The following is a 21,342-nucleotide window of genomic DNA, read 5'->3' as shown; positions in this document are numbered from 1 at the left end:
AAGACTTAGTGACCCTTTATATTTTCTCAAAATATCAGACTCTCAAAGATCAGACGTATTTATTTCGATTACACTATATATATATATATATGTGCATTTCTCAAAGATGGTCTATAAGCAAGATAGCATGTTTCACTTTCTACCCCTCTCTCCCTCTCTGCCTCTCACCCCTCCCCCTGCAATAATGAGCTTCTCTGTGCCTGACTGAACGCACACACATACTGTAGAGACATTCACCAGAGTGACAGCAGGTTTCTGAGTTCTTTTTTAAATTTTCTTTAATTCATAGAAGCTTGTATACATTTTTTATTTCCAGCACTTGCTCAGAATGATTAGATCTCTGTGTGAAAAAAGTTTTAAAGAGTTTGGATGCTGCACTTTAAAGATATAAAAATATTTTTTACTATATCTTTAAAAAATCACCACGTCCACACCGTTCAAGATATCCAAAATCCGCTCGCAATTTAACATCTTCAGAATATTCTCTTCATGTTAAAAAAGTTTGGTGTGAACAGCTGGTTGTTCTTAGAAGTAGTGTGCATTTGTTTACAGCCTGATTTTTCCAAAAATCCACATTCAAATCAAAATAGCCGGCTTCCTGTTGGTCTCAGCTAATGAGTTTGATTTAGAAAGTTGTCCAAATTGATGAGATTAATATATGTACAGAGTTTGGTGACTGTAGGAAAAACTAACCCCCCAACTTTTGTCAAAAGATGGCGCTATAGAGTGCCTGCTCCACGCCCATTTATGACCTTTTGCCAGTGTCTAACTATCATAAATATTGATGTGTGTGTTGAGTTTCATGAAATTCTAAGCATGTTAACTGCCTCGAAAAGACAGGAATCTAATTTTAAAGTTTGACATGTTGCCATGGCAACAGCATTCGATTTATCATCGACCCCTTTACATATTCTTATTGGCCGTGTTTTGACATGATTTTGATGAAGTTTAAAGAAAATCGATTAAAGTTAAGAGGCTGATTTCAAAGCATTTTGAAAATGACACGTTTCCTGCTGCCAGTTGGTGGCGCTATAACTTTGACTCATAATAGTCACATTTATGGAATCGGCATCATACAAGGAACAAACTGGTGAAGTTTCATCAGAATCAGGCAATGTGTGCAACAGTTATTAGACACTTCCTGTTTCTCATTTCTCGCCATAACTTTGTCGCCTTGCCACGGCCAAACCGTTCAAGATATCAAAAATCTCCTCGCAATTTAGCGTCCCCAATGTCTTGAGATCATGCTGACCGAGTTTGGTGACAATCCCATGGAATTCCTGGGAGGAGTACGTTAAATTCCAGAGCATGCGCTTTTTAAACAGCCCTAAATATCTCACTTCCTGTTGCGTGGAGCCCATGACATAGAGTACAAAAGTTGTTCAGCTCGATGAGTTCTATATGTGTACCGAGTTTCATATCAATACGCGCAAGTATGTGTGCGCAGTACATCAAGTTTTCAAACTGTGTTCCAGGGGGCGCTGTAGAGGCCCTGAACCACGCCCGGGTCCCAGCCTCTGTGGCGTCCGGACGACGGCAGATTCCGACGTGTGTGCAAATTTTCAAGAGTTTTTGAGTATGTTAAGGCCCCCAAAAGTGCCCCAACGGTTGAAAAAAAAAAAAAAAAAAAAAAAAAAAAAAACAAATAAGAATCCTTAGAAGAACAATAGGGCCTTCGCCCTTTTGGGCTCGGGCCCTAATAATAATAAACGGAGCAATTCCAATAGGGTCCTCGCACTGTAGTGCTCGGGCCCTAATAATAAACGAAGCAGATCCAATAGGGTCCTCACACCATCGGTGCTCGGGCCCTAATTAAAGCTGCAAGCAGCGTTGACCGGGCCCTCGCCGTCTGGCAGTCGCCATCCCGATAGCATCAGGAAAACGGTGCCCAGTTGGCACATGCATTCACAATAACCCTTTGGACTAACCCTAACTGTCTCTCCTCCTGTCTGACTCTTTCTCTTACCACCCATCCCACCTCCTTACACTCAGCCACTTACCACACAAACACACACATAGAGTGCAGAGCAGAGTGAGATCAGATTTGTTTTTTAATTTTCTTTCATTCGTGGAGTTTTGTATAATTACGAAATGAACTGTGTTTAATCATAATGAATAGTTATTTGTATGAAAAAAGTTTCAAAGAGTTAGGATGCTGCACTTTAAATATATAATAAATCATTGAAAATTGAAAATGGAAAATAAAATTCTAGGCACGCTATCTGCCTCAAAAACACAGGAAACAAATATTTGAATGTATTTTGTATTTTTATTTATTTTCCATGGCAACAGCATTTGATGCATCAGGGACGCCTTTACAGACTCTCATCGGCCGTGTTTTTACATCATTCTGATGAAGTTTGAAGAAAATCGAGTACAAATATATTGTTCGTTGTTCGTTCGTGTGTTAGTACATTAACCAATGTTAACAAAAGAGACCCTATTTTAAATAGTTACCATGTTTTATGATCTACATCCATTTTTAAATATTATTTTAATGATCTATAAGCATCTGTGAAATAATTATAAACAAATATATTAAAAATAAATACATAATAACTTAGTTGATGTATTTGTTTCTCATTCTAATTAAGTGAACTGAGCAGTATAGTGTCATACTTATAAGATTTTTTATCCTATCAGTGAGATTGTATATATGTATATAAATCATATAATTTTTCCTTAAAAGATTAAAAAAAGATTTTAATGCTCTTTAAGCACCTATACAAAATAATTATGTAAAAGTACATTGACAGTACAGTCTATATCAACTGATTCTATGGATTATTTTCATTCTTATACACTGAGAATGAGCTAAATAGCATTAGAGGTCAAACGATTCCTTATCTTATGAGGACCTCTAGTGTTCATCCCTGGTATTAGAGCTTTAATCTGACAAATTTATGTGACACTTTTAATGTTTTTGGGGCCTCTGAGCATGATAACATTTTGAAACTACATGTATTTCCTAAGAATTTCTTGTTCTTTATATGTAAAAAGTTTTGATGAGTTAGAATAATGCAATTTAAAGATATATGAAAATAACTCTTCATCTTTTTTATTGTTACTTTCATAAATCACCACATCAACACCGTTCAAGATGTCCCAAAGCCGTTCACAATTTAACATCTTCAGTATCTTGGCATCATGTTGTCAAAGTTTGGTGTGAACTGTCTGATTCTGCTATGAGTGATATGAATTTATTCACAGCTATATTTAAAAACACAGGAAACAAATGTTAAAGTTTGACATGTTGCCATGGCAACAGCATTTGATGTATCAAGGACCCCTTCACAGATTCTCATCGGCCGTGTTTTGATATTATTCTGATGAAGTTTGAAGCAATTTGAGTAAAATTAAGAGGTTGATTTAAAAGGGTTTTGCAAGCAACACACTTCCTGCTGCCAGTTGGTGGCACTATAACTTTGACTCATAATAGTCACATCTCTGTGATCGGTATCATACGACGAACAAACTGCTTAAGTTTGGTCAAAATCAGATAAAGTGTGTCAAAATTATTAGACATTTCCTGTTTCTCATTTCTCGCCATAATTTGTCGCCCTGCCACGGCCAAACCGTTCGAGATACCAAAAATCCCCTGGCAATTTTGCATTCCCAATATCTTGAGATCATGCTGACCGAGTTTGGTGGCCATCGGTGGAAAGGTCTAGGAGGAGTATTTCAAATTCCACAGCTTGATTTTTCCAAAAATCCATATTTAAATAAAAATAGCTGACTTCCTGTTGGTCGTAGCTAATGGGTGTAAATTAGAAAGTTGTCCGGCTTGATGAGTCCAATATATGTACCGAGTTTGGTGACTGTAGGACAAAGTAACCCCCCAACTTTTGTCAAAAGGTGGCGCTATGGAGCGCCTGCTCCACGCCCATTTATGGGCTTTTATCAGTGTCTAAATATCATCAATACAGATGTGTGTGTTGAGTTTCATGAAATTCTAAGCATTTTAAGTGGCTCAAAAACACAAAAAACTAAAGTTAAAGTTTGACACGTTGCCATGGCAACATGATAAAAGTTATGGATAACGCCCTTCACAGATTCTTATCGGTCGTGTTTTGACATTATTGGGATGAAGTTAGAAGCAAATTGAGCAAAATTAAGAGGCTGAGTTTAAAGTGTTTCAAAAACGTCACGCTTTCTGCTGCCAGTTGGTGGCGCTATAACTTTGACTCATAATAGTCACATCTCTGTGATCGGCATCAGACGATGAACAAACTGCTGAAGTTTGGTCAAAATCAGACAAAGTATGTCAAAGTTATTAGGCACTTCCTGTTTCTCATTTCTCGCCATAAATTTGTCGCCCCGTCACGGTCAAACCATTCGAGATATCAAAAATCCCCTGGCAATTTTGCGTCCCCAATGTCTTGAGATCATGCTGACCGAGTTTGGTGGCCATCGGTGGAAAGGCCTAGTAGGAGTATTTCAAATTCCATTGCATGCACTTTTTAGACATCCCTGAATAGCCGACTTCCTGTTTGGCGAAGCACGGACTATGAGTGTGAAATGTGTTCGGCCCGATGAGGTCTATATGTGTATGAATTTTGGTGACTGTAGGTCAACCGTTGTGCGCTCCAGAGCCCTTCAAAAGTCGCAATTTTTAACGCTGTGCCATGCCCCCCCCAGGTGACCCCCCCATGTCAAAGTCTGTCCGGCCCTGATGGCCGCAGGTTCCAATGTGTGTGCAAAGTTTCAAGAGTTTTCGTGTATGTTAAGGCCCCCGAAATCCCCCAAAACATTGAAAAAAAAAAAAATAATAATAATAATAATTAAAGCTGCAAGCAGCGATGAACGGGCCCTCGCACCAGGGCTCACCGCCGACCGGTGGCTTTAGGAAAACAGCAAACGGTGGGCAGTATGCTTTTAATACAGTAAATGTAGGAAAAATATGTCATAAGTCATTTAAATGTGCCAAACTTGCCGCTGCCAGATGGTGGCGCTATGCCTGTAACTAATTATTGGCATGTAGATGTGTTCAGGCCAGCACTATTATCAAACATATGAAGTTTGGTGCAGATTGACCTTGGTATGTTTGAGTTAGTGCAAGATATGAGATATCCTGCTGCCAAAAAGTGGCGCTATGATAATATCTGAATATTGGTCTTTAGGTGTCTTCAGGCCAGGACTCTTACCAAACCTGTGAATTTTAAGGCAGATCAGACATTTTATGGCTAAGTTATAACAACTTCTATGTCTATGCAGAAACATCAAACTTTGTCAGGCCACCACGGACATGCCCTTTAATGAAAACTCAAGATCTTCACAATTTAACATCTCTAAGGCCTCAAGATCAGACTGACCAAATATAATGTTGATTTAATTAAATGCAATCAATGCAAGGACTTCAGATAAATGCCAACTGTGAACCAGTATGCTACAAATTCCCTATTTTCTGATGATGATGATAAGAACATGTAATTCATGATGATAGCAAAATGTTATTATTGCTTCCTTTACATCCACCACTTCTGCTTAAATGTCATTGTTACCTATCTGTACAATTTTTGTGTGGATATTGCTCTGCTGGTGACTCCTCCTGTTATAAGACATCACTCTTAAGCGCTACATAACTAAGAATCAATAAGGAAGACGGTGCCCAGTTGGCACATGCATTCACAGTAACCCTCTGCTAGTTTGGATTTTAAGTTTACAGAATTGAAAGGGTTACACTTTAAAATCAACACACAGACACATACACACAAAATATAAAATGTTGCCATCCAGTTTCATTTGTTAAAATTAACTATATTAGTTAACATGACCAATAAATAAATAGCATTTATTAATGTTAATTAATATTAAGCTAAAAAAAAGTATTCATATAAAGTTTATGTACTGTGAATTAACATGAACATGAACACAGTTCATGTGGGTGTACAGCAATACACAAAGTGCTCTATAAACGCTTAATTCTTTCAAAATATCTTTAAAAATCAAGTTGAGTGTTTTAATGGGGCGATATATATATAACTGATCTTAAAATGATGGTTTTCGGATGTTTTGAACAGATAACAGCAAAGTTTGTTTTGTTGTCAAAGTTTGTCTTGAAATTTTTAATTATTATAATTTTATATTCAATAAATAACACTATGAAAATATTGTCTACAATGAAGATTATTCACTCATGCTTAAAAGTTGTATTTTTCTTAATCTTTTGCTATGTGACTGAATAGGACAAGTTCATGGTACAGTTCAGTAAAAATAAATAAAAAACAACAACTGCAAAATACAAACAATGAAAGATTTAATGACCCTTTATATTTTCTCAAAATATCAGACATATTTATGTCGATTACGCTACAGCAATGTGCATCTTCCTCAAAGATGGTCTTAAGCAAAACAGCATGTTCCACTGGTCTCTCTCCCTTACACCCCTCCCCCCTTCAGTCACTCTTCAGTGACTCAATGGTGACTGAACACAGACAGGCACAGGCAGAGTGACAGCAGGTTTCTAATTTCTTTTTTTAATTTTCTTTAATTCATAGAAGCTTGTATAAAATTGATATTTACACCACTTGCTCAGAATGATAAGATCTCTGTGTGAAAAAAGTTGTAAAGAGTTTGGATGCTGCACTTTAAAGATATAAAAAAATTAGGGTTATGTTTTTTACTACATCTTTAAAAAATCACCACGTCAACACCGTTCAAGATATCCCAAATTCGCTCGCAATTTAACATCTTCAGAATCTTCTCTTCATGTTAAAAAAGTTTGGTGTGAATACCTTATTTTTCTTAGAAGGAGTGTGAATTTGTTTACAGCCTGATTTTTCCAAAAATCCACATTCAAATCAAAATAGCCGGCTTCCTGTTGGTCTTAGCTAATGAGTTTGATTTAGAAAGTTGTCCAGATTGATGAGAACAATATATGTACAGAGTTTGGTGACTGTAGGAAAAACTAACCCCCCAACTTTTGTCAAAAGATGGCGCTATAGAGTGCCTGCTCCACGCCCATTTATGACCTTTTGCCAGTGTCTAACTATCATTAATATTGACGTGTGTGTTGAGTTTCATGAAATTCTAAGCATGTTATCTGCCTCGAAAAGACAGGAATCAAATTTTAAAGTTTGACACGTTGCCATGGCAACAGCATTTGATTTATCATCGACCCCTTTACATATTCTCATCGGCCGTGTTTTGACATTATTTTGATGAAGTTTGAAGAAAATCAAGTAAAATTAAGAGGCTGATTTCAAAGGATTTTGAAAATGACACGCTTCCTGCTGCCAGTTGGTGGCGCTATAACTTTGACTCATAATAGTCACATTTATGGAATCGGCATCATACAACGAACAAACTGGTGAAGTTTCATAAGAATCAAGCAATGTGTGCAACAGTAATTAGACACTTCCTGTTTCTCATTTCTCGCCATAACTTTGTCGCCTTGCCACGGCCAAACCGTTCGAGATATCAAAAATCCCCTCGCAATTTAGCGTCCCCAATGTCTTGAGATCATGCTGACCGAGTTTGGTGACAATCCTATGGAATTCCTGGGAGGAGTACGTTAAATTCCAGAGCATGCGCTTTTTAAACAGCCCTAAATATCTCACTTCCTGTTGCGTTCAGCCCATGACATAGAGTACAAAAGTTGTTTGGCTCAGTGAGATCTATATGTGTACCGAGTTTCATATCAATAGGTGCAAGTATGTGTGCGCAGTACATCAAGTTTTCAAACTGTGTTCTAGGGGGCGCTGTAGAGGCCCTGAACAACGCCCGGGTCCCAGCCTCTGTGGCGTCCTGATGGCCGCAGATTCCGACGTGTGTGCAAATTTTCAAGAGTTTTTGAGTATGTTAAGGCCCCCAAAAGTGCCCAGAAGGTTTAAAAAAAAAAAAAAAAATAAATAAATTAAAGCTGCGAGCAGCGATGAACGGGCCCTCGCACCCGGGCTCACCGCCGACCGGTGGCTTCAGGAAAACAGCAATCGGTGGGCAGTATGCTTTTAATACAGTAAATATAGAAAAAATATGTCATAAGTCATTTAAATGTGCCAAAATTGCTGCTGCCAGCTGGTGGCGCTATGCCTATAACTGATTATTGACATGTAGATGTGTTCAGGCCAGCACTATTATCAAACATATGAAGTTTGGTGCAGATTGACCTTGGTGTGTTTGAGTTAGTGAAATATATGAGATATCCTGCTGCCAACAGGTGGCGCTATGATAATATCTGAATATTGGTCTTTAGGTGTCTTCAGGCCAGGACTCTTACCAAACCTGTGAATTTTGTGGCAGATCAGACATTTTCAGGCTAAGTTATAACCACTTCTATGTCTATGCAGAAACATCAAACTTTGTCAGGCCACCACGGACATGCCCTTTAATGAAAACTCAAGATCTTCACAATTTAACATCTCTAAGGCCTCAAGATCAGACTGACCAAATATAATGTTGATTTAATTAAATGCAATCAATGCAAGGACTTCAGATAGATGCCAACTGTGAACCAGTATGCTACAAATAAGAACTATGAGTGATATGAATATATTTTTCCAAAAATCCACATTCAAATCAAAATAGCTGACTTCCTGTTGGTTGTAGCTAATGGGTGTAAATTTTTTGCAAAAAAAAATCTGGTGATCAAAAAATATTAGGCTTTAGTTAAGATCTGTTAGTTTTATGGACATTTAGAATGTTTTGTATATGCAGACAAGGGCTTTATGATGGGCCTGATTTGAATTTAGAAAAAAAATATATTTCTTAAACATGTTTGAAGTTCTTAATAGATTTCACTGTTGCACATTTAGTCTTTTTATTTTTTTACAGTAATGTGCATTTTGCAGTTTGTTTACATGGTGTACATTGGATGCACATATTTATGACTTCTTGTTACAGTATTCATTTAAAATAAAAGTTGTTTAAAATAAACAACTGTGTGCACCCTATTATTAATGTAGATGTGTATTTCAGTAATAAACTTAAGTAGGGGAGTTTTAAGTTACCAGGATTTATATCAAAATAGTGATCCCATGTCTGCAAAACTAACATTTTAAATGAAATATTGATAGCTAATCGATATCGAATCGAATATAATCGAATCGAAACCATAAAAATAACAATCGAATCGAATTGCCAAATTGGTCACAATACCCAGCCCTAATTCACATCCTAATGAATAAACAACCAAGAGTTTAAATATTCCCTTCTATCTCCTCCTCTCTGACTCTCTCTTTCCACCCATCCCCCCTCCCCACTCTCACCCTAACACTCAACAAACACACACCCACTTACCACGCACACACATAAGTGCAGAGCAGAGAGGGATCAGATTTGTTTTTTTTAATTTTCATTAATTCATAGATCTTTGTATAATTATGAAATGAACGGTGTCTGATCAGAATGACTAGTAGTCTGTATGAAAAAAGTTTCAAAGACTTTGGATGCTGCACTTTAAAGATATAATAAAATTACGGCTATCTTGTTTTACTCCGATTTCAATCAATCACCACATCAACACCGTTCAAGATATCCTAAATCTGCTCGCAATTTAGAATCTTCAGAATGTTGGCAACATGTCAAAAAAGTTTGGTGTGAATTGGTTGGTTTTCCTGAGAGAAGTATATAAAATTCCACAGCCTGATTTTTCCAAATATCCACATTCAAATCAAAATAGCCGACTTCCTGTTGATCGTAGCTAATGGGTGTAAATTAGAAATGTTTCTGGCTTGATGAGATCAATATATGTACCGAGTTTGGTGACTGTAGGACAAACTAAACCCCCAACTTTTGTCAAAAGGTGGCGCTATGGAGCGCCTGCTCCACGCCCATTTATGGGCTTTTATCAGTGTCTAAATATCATTAATACAGATGTGTGTGTGAAGTTTCATGAAATTCTGAGTATTTTAAGTGGCTTCAAAACACAAAAAGCTAAAGTTAAAGTTTGACACGTTGCCATGGCAACATGATAAAAGTTATCGATAAGGCAATTCACAGATTCTCATTGGCCGTGTTTCAACATTATTGAGATGAAGTTTGAAGCAAATTGAGTAAAATTAAGAGGTTGATTTAAAAGCATTTAGAAAACGTTGCGCTTTGTGTTGCCAGTTGGTGGCGCTATAACTTTGACTCCTAATAGTCACATCTCTGTGATCGGCATCATAAGATGAACAAACTGCTGATGTTTGGTCAAAATCAGACAAAGTGTGTTAAAGTAATTAGACACTTCCTGTTTCTCATTTCTCGCCATAACTTTGTCGCCCCGCCACGGCCAAACCGTTCGAGATATCAAAAATCCCCTGGCAATTTTGCGTCCCCAATGTCTTGAGATCATGCTGACCGAGTTTGGTGGCCATCGGTTGGAAGGTCTAGGAGGAGTATTTCAAATTCCATTGCATGCGCTTTTTAGACATCCCTGAATAGCTGACTTCCTGTTTGGTGAAGCACGGACTGTGAGCACGGAAGTTGGTCGGCCCGATGAGGTCTATATGTGTATGAATTTTGGTGACTGTAGATCAATTGGTGTGCGCTCCAGAGTCCCTCAAAAGTCGCAATTTTTAACGCTGTGCCACGCCCTCCCCAGGTGACCCCCCCATGTCAAAGTCTGTCCGGCCCTGATGGCCGCAGGTTCCAATGTGTGTGCAAATTTTCAAGAGTTTTCGTGTATGTTAAGGGCCCCAAAATCACCCAAAACATTGAAAAAAAAATAATAATAATAATAATCCTTAGAAAAACAATAGGGCCTTCGCCCTTTTGGGCTCGGGCCCTAATAATAATAATCCTTAGAAAAACAATAGGGCCTTCGCCCTTTTGGGCTCGGGCCCTAATTAAAGCTGCAAGCAGCGATGAACGGGCCCTCGCACATGGGCTCACCACCGACCGGTGGCTTTAGGAACACAGCAAATGGTGGGTAGTATGCTTTTAATACAGTAAAAATAGGAGAAATATGTCAAAGTCACTTAAATGTGCCAAATTTCCTGCTGCCAGCTGATGGCGCTATGCCTATGAATGATTATTGGCATGTAGATGTGTTCAGGCCACCACTTTCATCAAACATATGAAGTTTGGTGCAGATTGACCTTGGTATGTTTGAGTTAGTGAAAGATATGATATATCCTGCTGCCAACAGGTGGCGCTATGATAATATCTGAATATTGGCCTTTAGGTGTCTTCAGGCCAGGACTCTTAACAAACATGTGAAGTTTGAGGCAGATCGGACATTTTATGGCTGAGTTATAACAACTTCTATGTCCATGGCGAAACATCAAACTTTGTCAGGCCACCACGGACACGCCCTTTGACGAAAACTCAAGATCTTCACAATTTAACATCTCTAAGGCCTCTAGATCAGACTGTCCAAATATAATTTTGATATCATTAAATCTCTAGGAGGAGTTTGGTACAAGTCATTTCCTGATGCCAACAGGTGGCGCTGTGATTTTAATAGAATATTTGCCTTCAGATTGGTTCAGGCCAGGACTCTTATCAAACATGGGAAGTTTGAGGCAAATTGGACATTTTATGGCTGAGTTATAACAAGTTTTATATCCATGGCGAGACCTCGAAATTTGTCAGGCCGCCACGGACACGCCCTTCAACGAAAACTCAAGATCTTCACAATTTAACATCACTAAAGCCTTTTTATTAGACTGACCAATTTTGGTGTTGATCTGATTAAATCTCTTGGAGGAGTTTGTTGCAGAGTACAGCATGACACTTCCTGTTGCCAGCAGGTGGCGCTATGAGTAAAACTGAATATGGGCATGTAGATGTCATCAGGTCAGGAGTGTTATCAATCATGAGAAGTTTGGGACAGATCGGACATTGTATGCCTGAGTTATAGCAACTTCCTTTTTCATGGCGAAACATCGAAATTTGCGAGGCCGCCACGGACACGCCCTCTGATGAAAACTCTAGATCTTCACAATTTAACGTCACAAAGGGCTTTAGAATAGACTCTGCAAATTTGGCGTTGATCCGAATAAATCTCTAGGAGGAGTTCGTTCAAGTACGACGCCTGAAAATGGCAAAAATGACACAAATTTTGTTGAGAATATTAATATTAACCGACTTCCTGTTGGGTTCCGGATTTTGCTCCAAGAGGCTTTTTTGTAGGTTTTGGTGTGTTACATGTGTGTACCGATTTCCGTGCATGTACGTGAATCACAGCTGAAAGCGCACACCGCTGAACATCTAAAGGTGGCGCTGTCGAGCCATTTTGCCACACCCACTTCTGAAACCCAAATCAGACGTAAATTTTCGCCAGGTTTGATGTGTGTGCAAAGTTTTGTGAGTTTTCGGGAATGTTTAGGTCCTCTAAAATGCGATTCACTTTGGAGAAGAAGAAGAATAATAATTAAAGCTGCAAGCAGCGATGAACGGGCCCTCGCACACGGGCTCACCGCCGACCGGTGGCTTTAGGAACACAGCAAATGGTGGGTAGTATGCTTTTAATACAGTAAAAATAGGAGAAATATGTCAAAGTCACTTAAATGTGCCAAATTTCCTGCTGCCAGCTGGTGGCGCTATGCCTATAACTGATTATTGGCATGTAGATGTGTTCAGGCCACCACTTTCATCAAACATATGAAGTTTGGTGCAGATTGACCTTGGTATGTTTGAGTTAGTGAAAGATATGATATATCTTGCTGCCAACAGGTGGCGCTATGATAATATCTGAATATTTGCCTTTAGGTGTCTTCAGGCCAGGACTCTTACCAAACTTGTGAAGTTTGAGGCAGATCAGACATTTTATGGCTGAGTTATAACAACTTCTATGTCCATGGCGAAACATCAAACTTTGTCACGCCGCCACAGACACGCCCTTTAACGAAAACTCAAGATCTTCGCAATTTAACATCTCTAAGGCCTCTAGATCAGACTGACCAAATATAATGTTGATATCATTAAATCTCTAGGAGGAGTTTGATACAAGTCATTTCCTGTTGCCAACAGGTGGCGCTGTGATTATAATAGAATATTGGCCTTCAGATGTGTTCAGGCCAGGACTCTTATCGAATATGTGAAGTTTGAGGCAAATCGGACATTTTATGGCTGAGTTATAACAAGTTTTATATCCATGGCGAGACCTCGAAATTTGTCAGGCTGCCACGGACACGCCCTTTACCGAAAACTCAAGATCTTCACAATTTAACATCGCTAAGGCCTTTATATTAGACTGGCCTATTTTGGTATTGATCTGTATAAATCTCTAGGAGGAGTTGGTTGAAGAGTACAGCATGACACTTCCTGTTGCCTGCAGGTGGCGCTATGACTATAACTGAATATGGGCATGTAGATGTCTTCAGGTCAGGAGTGTTATCACACATGTGAAGTTTGGGACAGATCGGACATTTTATGGCTAAGTTATAGCAACTTCCTTTTTCATGGCGAAACATCGAAATTTGCGAGGCCGCCACGGACACGCCCTCTGATGAAAACTCTAGATCTTCACAATTTAACGTCACAAAGGGCTTTAGATTAGACTCACCAAATTTGCTGTTGATCGGAATAAATCTCTAGGAGGAGTTCGTTCAAGTACGACGCCTGAAAATGGCAAAAATGACACAAATTTTGTTGAGAATATTAATATTAACCGACTTCCTGTTGGGTTCCGGATTTTGCTCCAAGAGGCTTTTTTGTAGGTATTGGTGTGTTACATGTGTGTACCGATTTCCGTACATGTACGTGAATCACAGCTGAAAGCGCACACCGCTGAACATCTAAAGGTGGCGCTGTCGAGCCATTTTGCCACACCCACTTCTGAAACCCATATCAGACGTAAATTTTCGCCAGGTTTGATGTGTGTGCAAAGTTTTGTGAGTTTTCGGGCATGTTTAGGTCCTCTAAAATGCGATTCATTTTGGAGAAGAATAATAATAATAATAATTAAAGCTGCAAGCAGCGATGAACGGGCCCTCGCACACGGGCTCACCGCCGACCCGTGGCTTTAGGAACACAGCAAATGGTGGGTAGTATGCTTTTAATACAGTAAAAATAGGAGAAATATGTCAAAGTCACTTAAATGTGCCAAATTTCCTGCTGCCAGCTGGTGGCGCTATGCCTATAACTGATTATTGGCATGTAGATGTGTTCAGGCCACCACTTTCATCAAACATATGAAGTTTGGTGCAGATTGACCTTGGTATGTTTGAGTCAGTGAAAGATATGATATATCCTGCTGCCAACAGGTGGCGCTATGATAATATCTGAATTTTGGCCTTTAGGTGTCTTCAGGCCAGGACTCTTACCAAACCTGTGAAGTTTGAGGCAGATCGGACATTTTATGGCTGAGTTATAACAACTTCTATGTCCATGGCGAAACATCAAACTTTGTCAGGCCGCCACGGACACGCCCTTTAACGAAAACTCAAGATCTTCGCAATTTAACATCTTTAAGGCCTCTAGATCAGAATGACCAAATATAATGTTGATATCATTAAATCTCTAAGAGGAGTTTGATACAAGTCATTTCCTGTTGCCAACAGGTGGCGCTGTGATTATAATAGAATGTTGGCCTTGAGATGTGTTCAGGCCAGGACTCTTATCGAATATGTGAAGTTTGAGGCAAATCGGACATTTTATGGCTGAGTTATAACAAGTTTTATATCCATGGCGAGACCTCGAAATTTGTCAGGCCGCCACGCACACGCCCTTTACCGAAAACTCAAGATCTTTACAATTTAACATCGCTAAAGCCTTTATATTAGACTGACCGTTTTTGGAGTTGATCTGTATAAATCTCTAGGAGGAGTTTGTTGTAGAGTACAGCATGACACTTCCTGTTGCCTGCAGGTGGCGCTATGACTATAACTGAATATGGGCATGTAGATGTCTTCAGGTCAGGAGTGTTATCACACATGTGAAGTTTGGTAAAGATCGGACATTTTATGCCTAAGTTATAGCAACTTCCTTTTTCATGGCGAAACATCGAAATTTGCGAGGCCGCCACGGACACGCCCTCCGATGAAAACTCTAGATCTTCACAATTTAACGTCACAAAGGGCTTTAGATTAGACTCACCAAATTTGGTGTTGATCGGAATAAATCTCTAGGAGGAGGAGTTCAAGTATGACACCTGAAAATGGCAAAAATGACACAAATTTTGCTGAGAAAATTAATAATAACCGACTTCCTGTTGGGTTTCGGATTTTATCTCAAGAGGCTTTTTTGTAGGTATTGGTGTGTTACATGTGTGTACCGATTTTTGTGCATGTACGATAATCACAGCTGAATGCGCACACCGCGGAACGTGTAAAGGTGGCGCTATTGAGCCATTTTGCCACACCCACTTCTGCAACCCATATCAGATGTCCATTTTCGCCAGGTCTGATGTGTGTGCAAAGTTTCGTTAGTTTTCGGGTATGTTTAGGCCCTCAAAAATGCGATTCATTCCGGATAAGAAGAATAATAATAATAATTAAAGCTGCGAGCAGCGATGAACGGGCCCTCGCACCCGGGCTCATCGCCGACCGGTGGCTTCAGGAAAACAGCAAACGGTGGGCAGTATGCTTTTAATACAGTAAATGTAGGAGAAATATGTCAAAGTCACTTAAATGTGCCAAACTTGCCGCTGCCAGCAGGTGGCGCTATGCATATAACTGATTATTGGCATGTAGATGTGTTCAGGCCAGCACTATTATCAAACATATGAAGTTTGGTGCAGATTGACCTTGGTATGTTTGAGTTAGTGAAATATATGAGATATCCTGCTGCCAACAGGTGGCGCTATGATAATATCTGAATATTGGTCTTTAGGTGTCTTCAGGCCAGGACTCTTACCAAACCTGTGAATTTTGTGGCAGATCAGACATTTTCAGGCTAAGTTATAACCACTTCTATGTCTATGCAGAAACATCAAACTTTGTCAGGCCACCACGGACATGCCCTTTAATGAAAACTCAAGATCTTCACAATTTAACATCTCTAAGGCTTCAAGATCAGACTGACCACATATAATGTTGATTTAACTAAATGCAATCAATGCAAGGACTTCAGACAAATGCCAACTGTGAACCAGTATGCTACAAATGATGATAAGAACATGATTCATGATGATAGCAAAATGTTATTATTGCTTCCTTTACATCCACCACTTCTGCTTAAATGTCATTGTTACCTATCTGTACAATTTTTGTGTGGATATTGCTTTGCTGGTGACTCCTGTTATAAGACATCACTCTTAAGTGCTACATAACTAAGAATCAATAAGGAAGACGGTGCCCAGTTGGCACATGCATTCACAGTAACCCTCTGCTAGTTTGGATTTTAAGTTTACAGAATTGAAAGGGTTAGACTTTAAAATCAACACACAGACACATACACACAGAATATAAAATGTTGCCATTCAGTTTTATTTGTTAGCATTAACTATATTAGTTAACATGACCAATAAATAAATAGCATTTATTAATGTTAATTAATATTTAGCTAAAAAAGTATTCATATAAAGTTTATGTACTGTGAATTAACATGAACATGAACACAGTTCATGTGGGTGTACAGCAATACACAATAAAGTGCTCTATAAACTCTTCATTCTTTCAAAACATCTTTAAAAATCAAGTTGAGTATTTTAACGGGGTGATATATATATATATATATATATATATATATATATATATATATATATATATATATATATATATATATATTTATAACTGATCTTAAAATTATGGTTTTCAGATGTTTTGAAGAGATAACAGTAACGTTTGTTTTGTTGTCAAAGTTTGTCATAATTTTTTATTATTATTATTTTATATTCAATAAATAACACTATGTAAATATTGTCTATCAATGAAGATAAATTGATCATGCTAAAAAGTTGTATTTTTTTAAATCTTTTGCTATGTGACTGAATAGGACAAGTTCATGGTACAGTTAAGTAAAAAAATAAATAAAAAACAACAACTGCAAAATACGAACAATGAAAGACTAAGTGACCCTTTATATTTTCTCAAAATATCAGACTCTCAAAGATCAGATATATTTATGTAATTAAAATACATATGTGCATTTTTTGTTCAAAGATGGTCTGTAGGATGGCTCTCTACTCTGTCACCCTCTCTGCCTCTCACCCCTCCCCCCTGCAATAATGAGCTTCTCTGTGCCTGACTGAACGCACACACATACTGTAGAGACATTCACCAGAGTGACAGCAGGTTTCTGAGTTATTGTTTTAATTTTCTTTAATTCATAGAAGCTTGTATAAATTTTTTATTTGCAGCACTTGCTCAGAATGATTAGATCTCTGTGTGAAAAAAGTTTTAAAGAGTTTGGATGCTGCACTTTAAAGATATAAAAATATTTTTTACTATATCTTTAAAAAATCACCACGTCCACACCGTTCAAGATATCCAAAATCCGCTCGCAATTTAACATCTTCAGAATATTCTCTTCATGTTAAAAAAGTTTGGTGTGAGCAGCTGGTTGTTCTTAGAAGTAGTGTGCATTTGTTTACAGCCTGATTTTTCCAAAAATCCACATTCAAATCAAAATAGCCGGCTTCCTGTTGGTCTCAGCTAATGAGTTTGATTTAGAAAGTTGTCCAAATTGATGAGATTAATATATGTACAGAGTTTGGTGACTGTAGGAAAAACTAACCCCCCAACTTTTGTCAAAAGATGGCGCTATAGAGTGCCTGCTCCACGCCCATTTATGACCTTTTGCCAGTGTCTAACTATCATAAATATTGATGTGTGTGTTGAGTTTCATGAAATTCTAAGCATGTTAACTGCCTCGAAAAGACAGGAATCTAATTTTAAAGTTTGACATGTTGCCATGGCAACAGCATTCGATTTATCATCGACCCCTTTACATATTCTTATCGGCCGTGTTTTGACATGATTTTGATGAAGTTTAAAGAAAATCGAGTAAAATTAAGTGGCTGATTTCAAAGCATTTTGAAAATGACACACTTCCTGCTGCCAGTTGGTGGCGCTATAACTTTGACTCATAATAGTCACATTTATGGAATCGGCATCATACAACGAACAAACTGGTGAAGTTTCATCAGAATCAGGCAATGTGTTCAACAGTTATTAGACACTTCCTGTTTCTCATTTCTCGCCATAACTTTGTCGCCTTGCCACGGCCAAACCGTTCGAGATATCAAAAATCTCCTCGCAATTTAGCGTCCCCAATGTCTTGTGATCATGCTGACCGAGTTTGGTGACAATCCCATGGAATTCCTGGGAGGAGTACGTTAAATTCCAGAGCATGCGCTTTTTAAACAGCCCTAAATATCTCACTTCCTGTTGCGTGGAGCCCATGACATAGAGTACAAAAGTTGTTCAGCTCGATGAGTTCTATATGTGTACCGAGTTTCATATGAGTACGTGCAAGTATGTGTGCGCAGTACATCAAGTTTTCAAACTGTGTTCCAGGGGGCGCTGTAGATGCCCTGAACCACGCCCGGGTCCCAGCCTCTGTGGCGTCCGGACGACGGCAGATTCCAACGTGTGTGCAAATTTTCAAGAGTTTTTGAGTATGTTAAGGCCCCCAAAAGTGCCCCAACGGTTGAAAAAAAAAAAAAAAAAAAAAAAAAAAAAAAAAAAAAAAACAAATAAGAATCCTTAGAAGAACAATAGGGCCTTCGCCCTTTTGGGCTCGGGCCCTAATAATAATAATAATAAACGGAGCAGATTCAATAGGGTCCTCACACCATCGGTGCTCGGGCCCTAATAATAATAATAATAATAATAATAATAATAAACGGAGCAGATTCAATAGGGTCCTCACACCATCGGTGCTCGGGCCCTAATAATAATAATAAACGGAGCAGATTCAATAGGGTCCTCACACCATCGGTGCTCGGGCCCTAATTAAAGCTGCAAGCAGCGTTGACCGGGCCCTCGCCGTCTGGCAGTCGCCATCCCGATAGCATCAGGAAAACGGTGCCCAGTTGGCACATGCATTCACAATAACCCTTTGGACTAACCCTAACTGTCTCTCCTCCTGTCTGACTCTTTCTCTTACCACCCATCCCACCTCCTTACACTCAGCCACTTACCACACAAACACACACATAGAGTGCAGAGCAGAGTGAGATCAGATTTGTTTTTTAATTTTCTTTCATTCGTGGAGTTTTGTATAATTATGAAATGAACTGTGTTTAATCAGAATGAATAGTTATTTGTATGAAAAAAGTTTCAAAGAGTTAGGATGCTGCACTTTAAATATATAATAAATCATTGAAAATTGAAAATGGAAAATAAAATTCTAGGCACGCTATCTGCCTCAAAAACACAGGAAACAAATATTTGAATGTATTTTGTATTTTTATTTATTTGCCATGGCAACAGCATTTGATGCATCAGGGACGCCTTTACAGACTCTCATCGGCCGTGTTTTTACATCATTCTGATGAAGTTTGAAGAAAATCGAGTACAAATATATTGTTCGTTGTTCGTTCGTGTGTTAGTTCATTAACCAATGTTAACAAAAGAGACCCTATTTTAAATAGTTACCATGTTTTATGATCTACATCCATTTTTAAATATTATTTTAATGATCTATAAGCATCTGTGAAATAATTATAAACAAATATATTAAAAATAAATACATATTAACTTAGTTGATGTATTTGTTTCTCATTCTAATTAAGTGAACTGAGCAGTATAGTGTCATACTTATAAGATTTTTTATTCTATCAGTGAGATTGTATATATGTATATAAATCATATAATTTTTCCTTAAAAGATTAAAAAAAGATTTTAATGCTCTTTAAGCACCTATACAAAATAATTATGTAAAAGTACACTGACAGTACAGTCTATATCAACTGATTCTATGGATTATTTTCATTCTTATACACTGAGAATGAGCTAAATAGCATTAGAGGTCAAACGATTCCTTATCTTATGAGGACCTCTAGTGTTCATCCCTGGTATTAGAGCTTTAATCTGACAAATTTATGTGACACTTTTAATGTTTTTGGGGCCTCTGAGCATGATAACATTTTGAAACTACACGTATTTCCTAAGAATTTCTTGTTCTTTATATGTAAAAAGTTTTGATGAGTTAGAATAATGCAATTTAAAGATATATGAAAATAACTCTTCATCTTTTTTATTGTTACTTTCATAAATCACCACATCAACACCGTTCAAGATGTCCCAAAGCCGTTCACAATTTAACATCTTCAGTATCTTGGCATCATGTTGACAAAGTTTGGTGTGAACTGTCTGATTCTGCTATGAGTGATATGAATTTATTCACAGCTATATTTAAAAACACAGGAAACAAATGTTAAAGTTTGACATGTTGCCATGGCAACAGCATTTGATGTATCAAGGACCCCTTCACAGATTCTCATCGGCCGTGTTTTGATATTATTCTGATGAAGTTTGAAGCAAATTGAGTAAAATTAAGAGGTTGATTTAAAAGCGTTTTGCAAGCAACACACTTCCTGCTGCCAGTTGGTGGCGCTATAACTTTGACTCATAATAGTCACATCTCTGTGATCGGTATCATACGACGAACAAACTGCTTAAGTTTGGTCAAAATCAGATAAAGTGTGTCAAAATTATTAGACATTTCCTGTTTCTCATTTCTCGCCATAATTTGTCGCCCTGCCACGGCCAAACCGTTCGAGATACCAAAAATCCCCTGGCAATTTTGCATTCCCAATATCTTGAGATCATGCTGACCGAGTTTGGTGGCCATCGGTGGAAAGGTCTAGGAGTAGTATTTCAAATTCCACAGCTTGATTTTTCCAAAAATCCATATTTAAATAAAAATAGCTGACTTCCTGTTGGTCGTAGCTAATGGGTGTAAATTAGAAAGTTGTCCGGCTTGATGAGTCCAATATATGTACCGAGTTTGGTGACTGTAGGACAAAGTAACCCCCCAACTTTTGTCAAAAGGTGGCGCTATGGAGCGCCTGCTCCACGCCCATTTATGGGCTTTTATCAGTGTTTAACTGTCATTAATACAGATGTGTGTGTTGAGTTTCATGAAATTCTAAGCATTTTAAGTGGCTCAAAAACACAAAAAACTAAAGTTAAAGTTTGATACGTTGCCATGGCAACATGATAAAAGTTATGGATAACGCCCTTCACAGATTCTTATTGGTCGTGTTTTGACATTATTGGGATGAAGTTTGAAGCAAATTGAGTAAAATTAAGAGGCTGAGTTTAAAGCGTTTCAAAAACGTCACGCTTTCTGCTGCCAGTTGGTGGCGCTATAACTTTGACTCATAATAGTCACATCTCTGTGATCGGCATCAGACGATGAACAAACTGCTGAAGTTTGGTCAAAATCAGACAAAGTATGTCAAAGTTATTAGGCACTTCCTGTTTCTCATTTCTCGCCATAAATTTGTCGCCCCGTCATGGTCAAACCGTTCGAGATATCAAAAATCCCCTGGCAATTTTGCGTCCCCAATGTCTTGAGATCATG

Source organism: Garra rufa, chromosome 10 (genome assembly GCF_049309525.1).
Source record: "Garra rufa chromosome 10, GarRuf1.0, whole genome shotgun sequence".
Lineage (NCBI taxonomy): Eukaryota > Metazoa > Chordata > Actinopteri > Cypriniformes > Cyprinidae > Garra > Garra rufa.
This window is presented reverse-complemented; position numbering follows the sequence as displayed.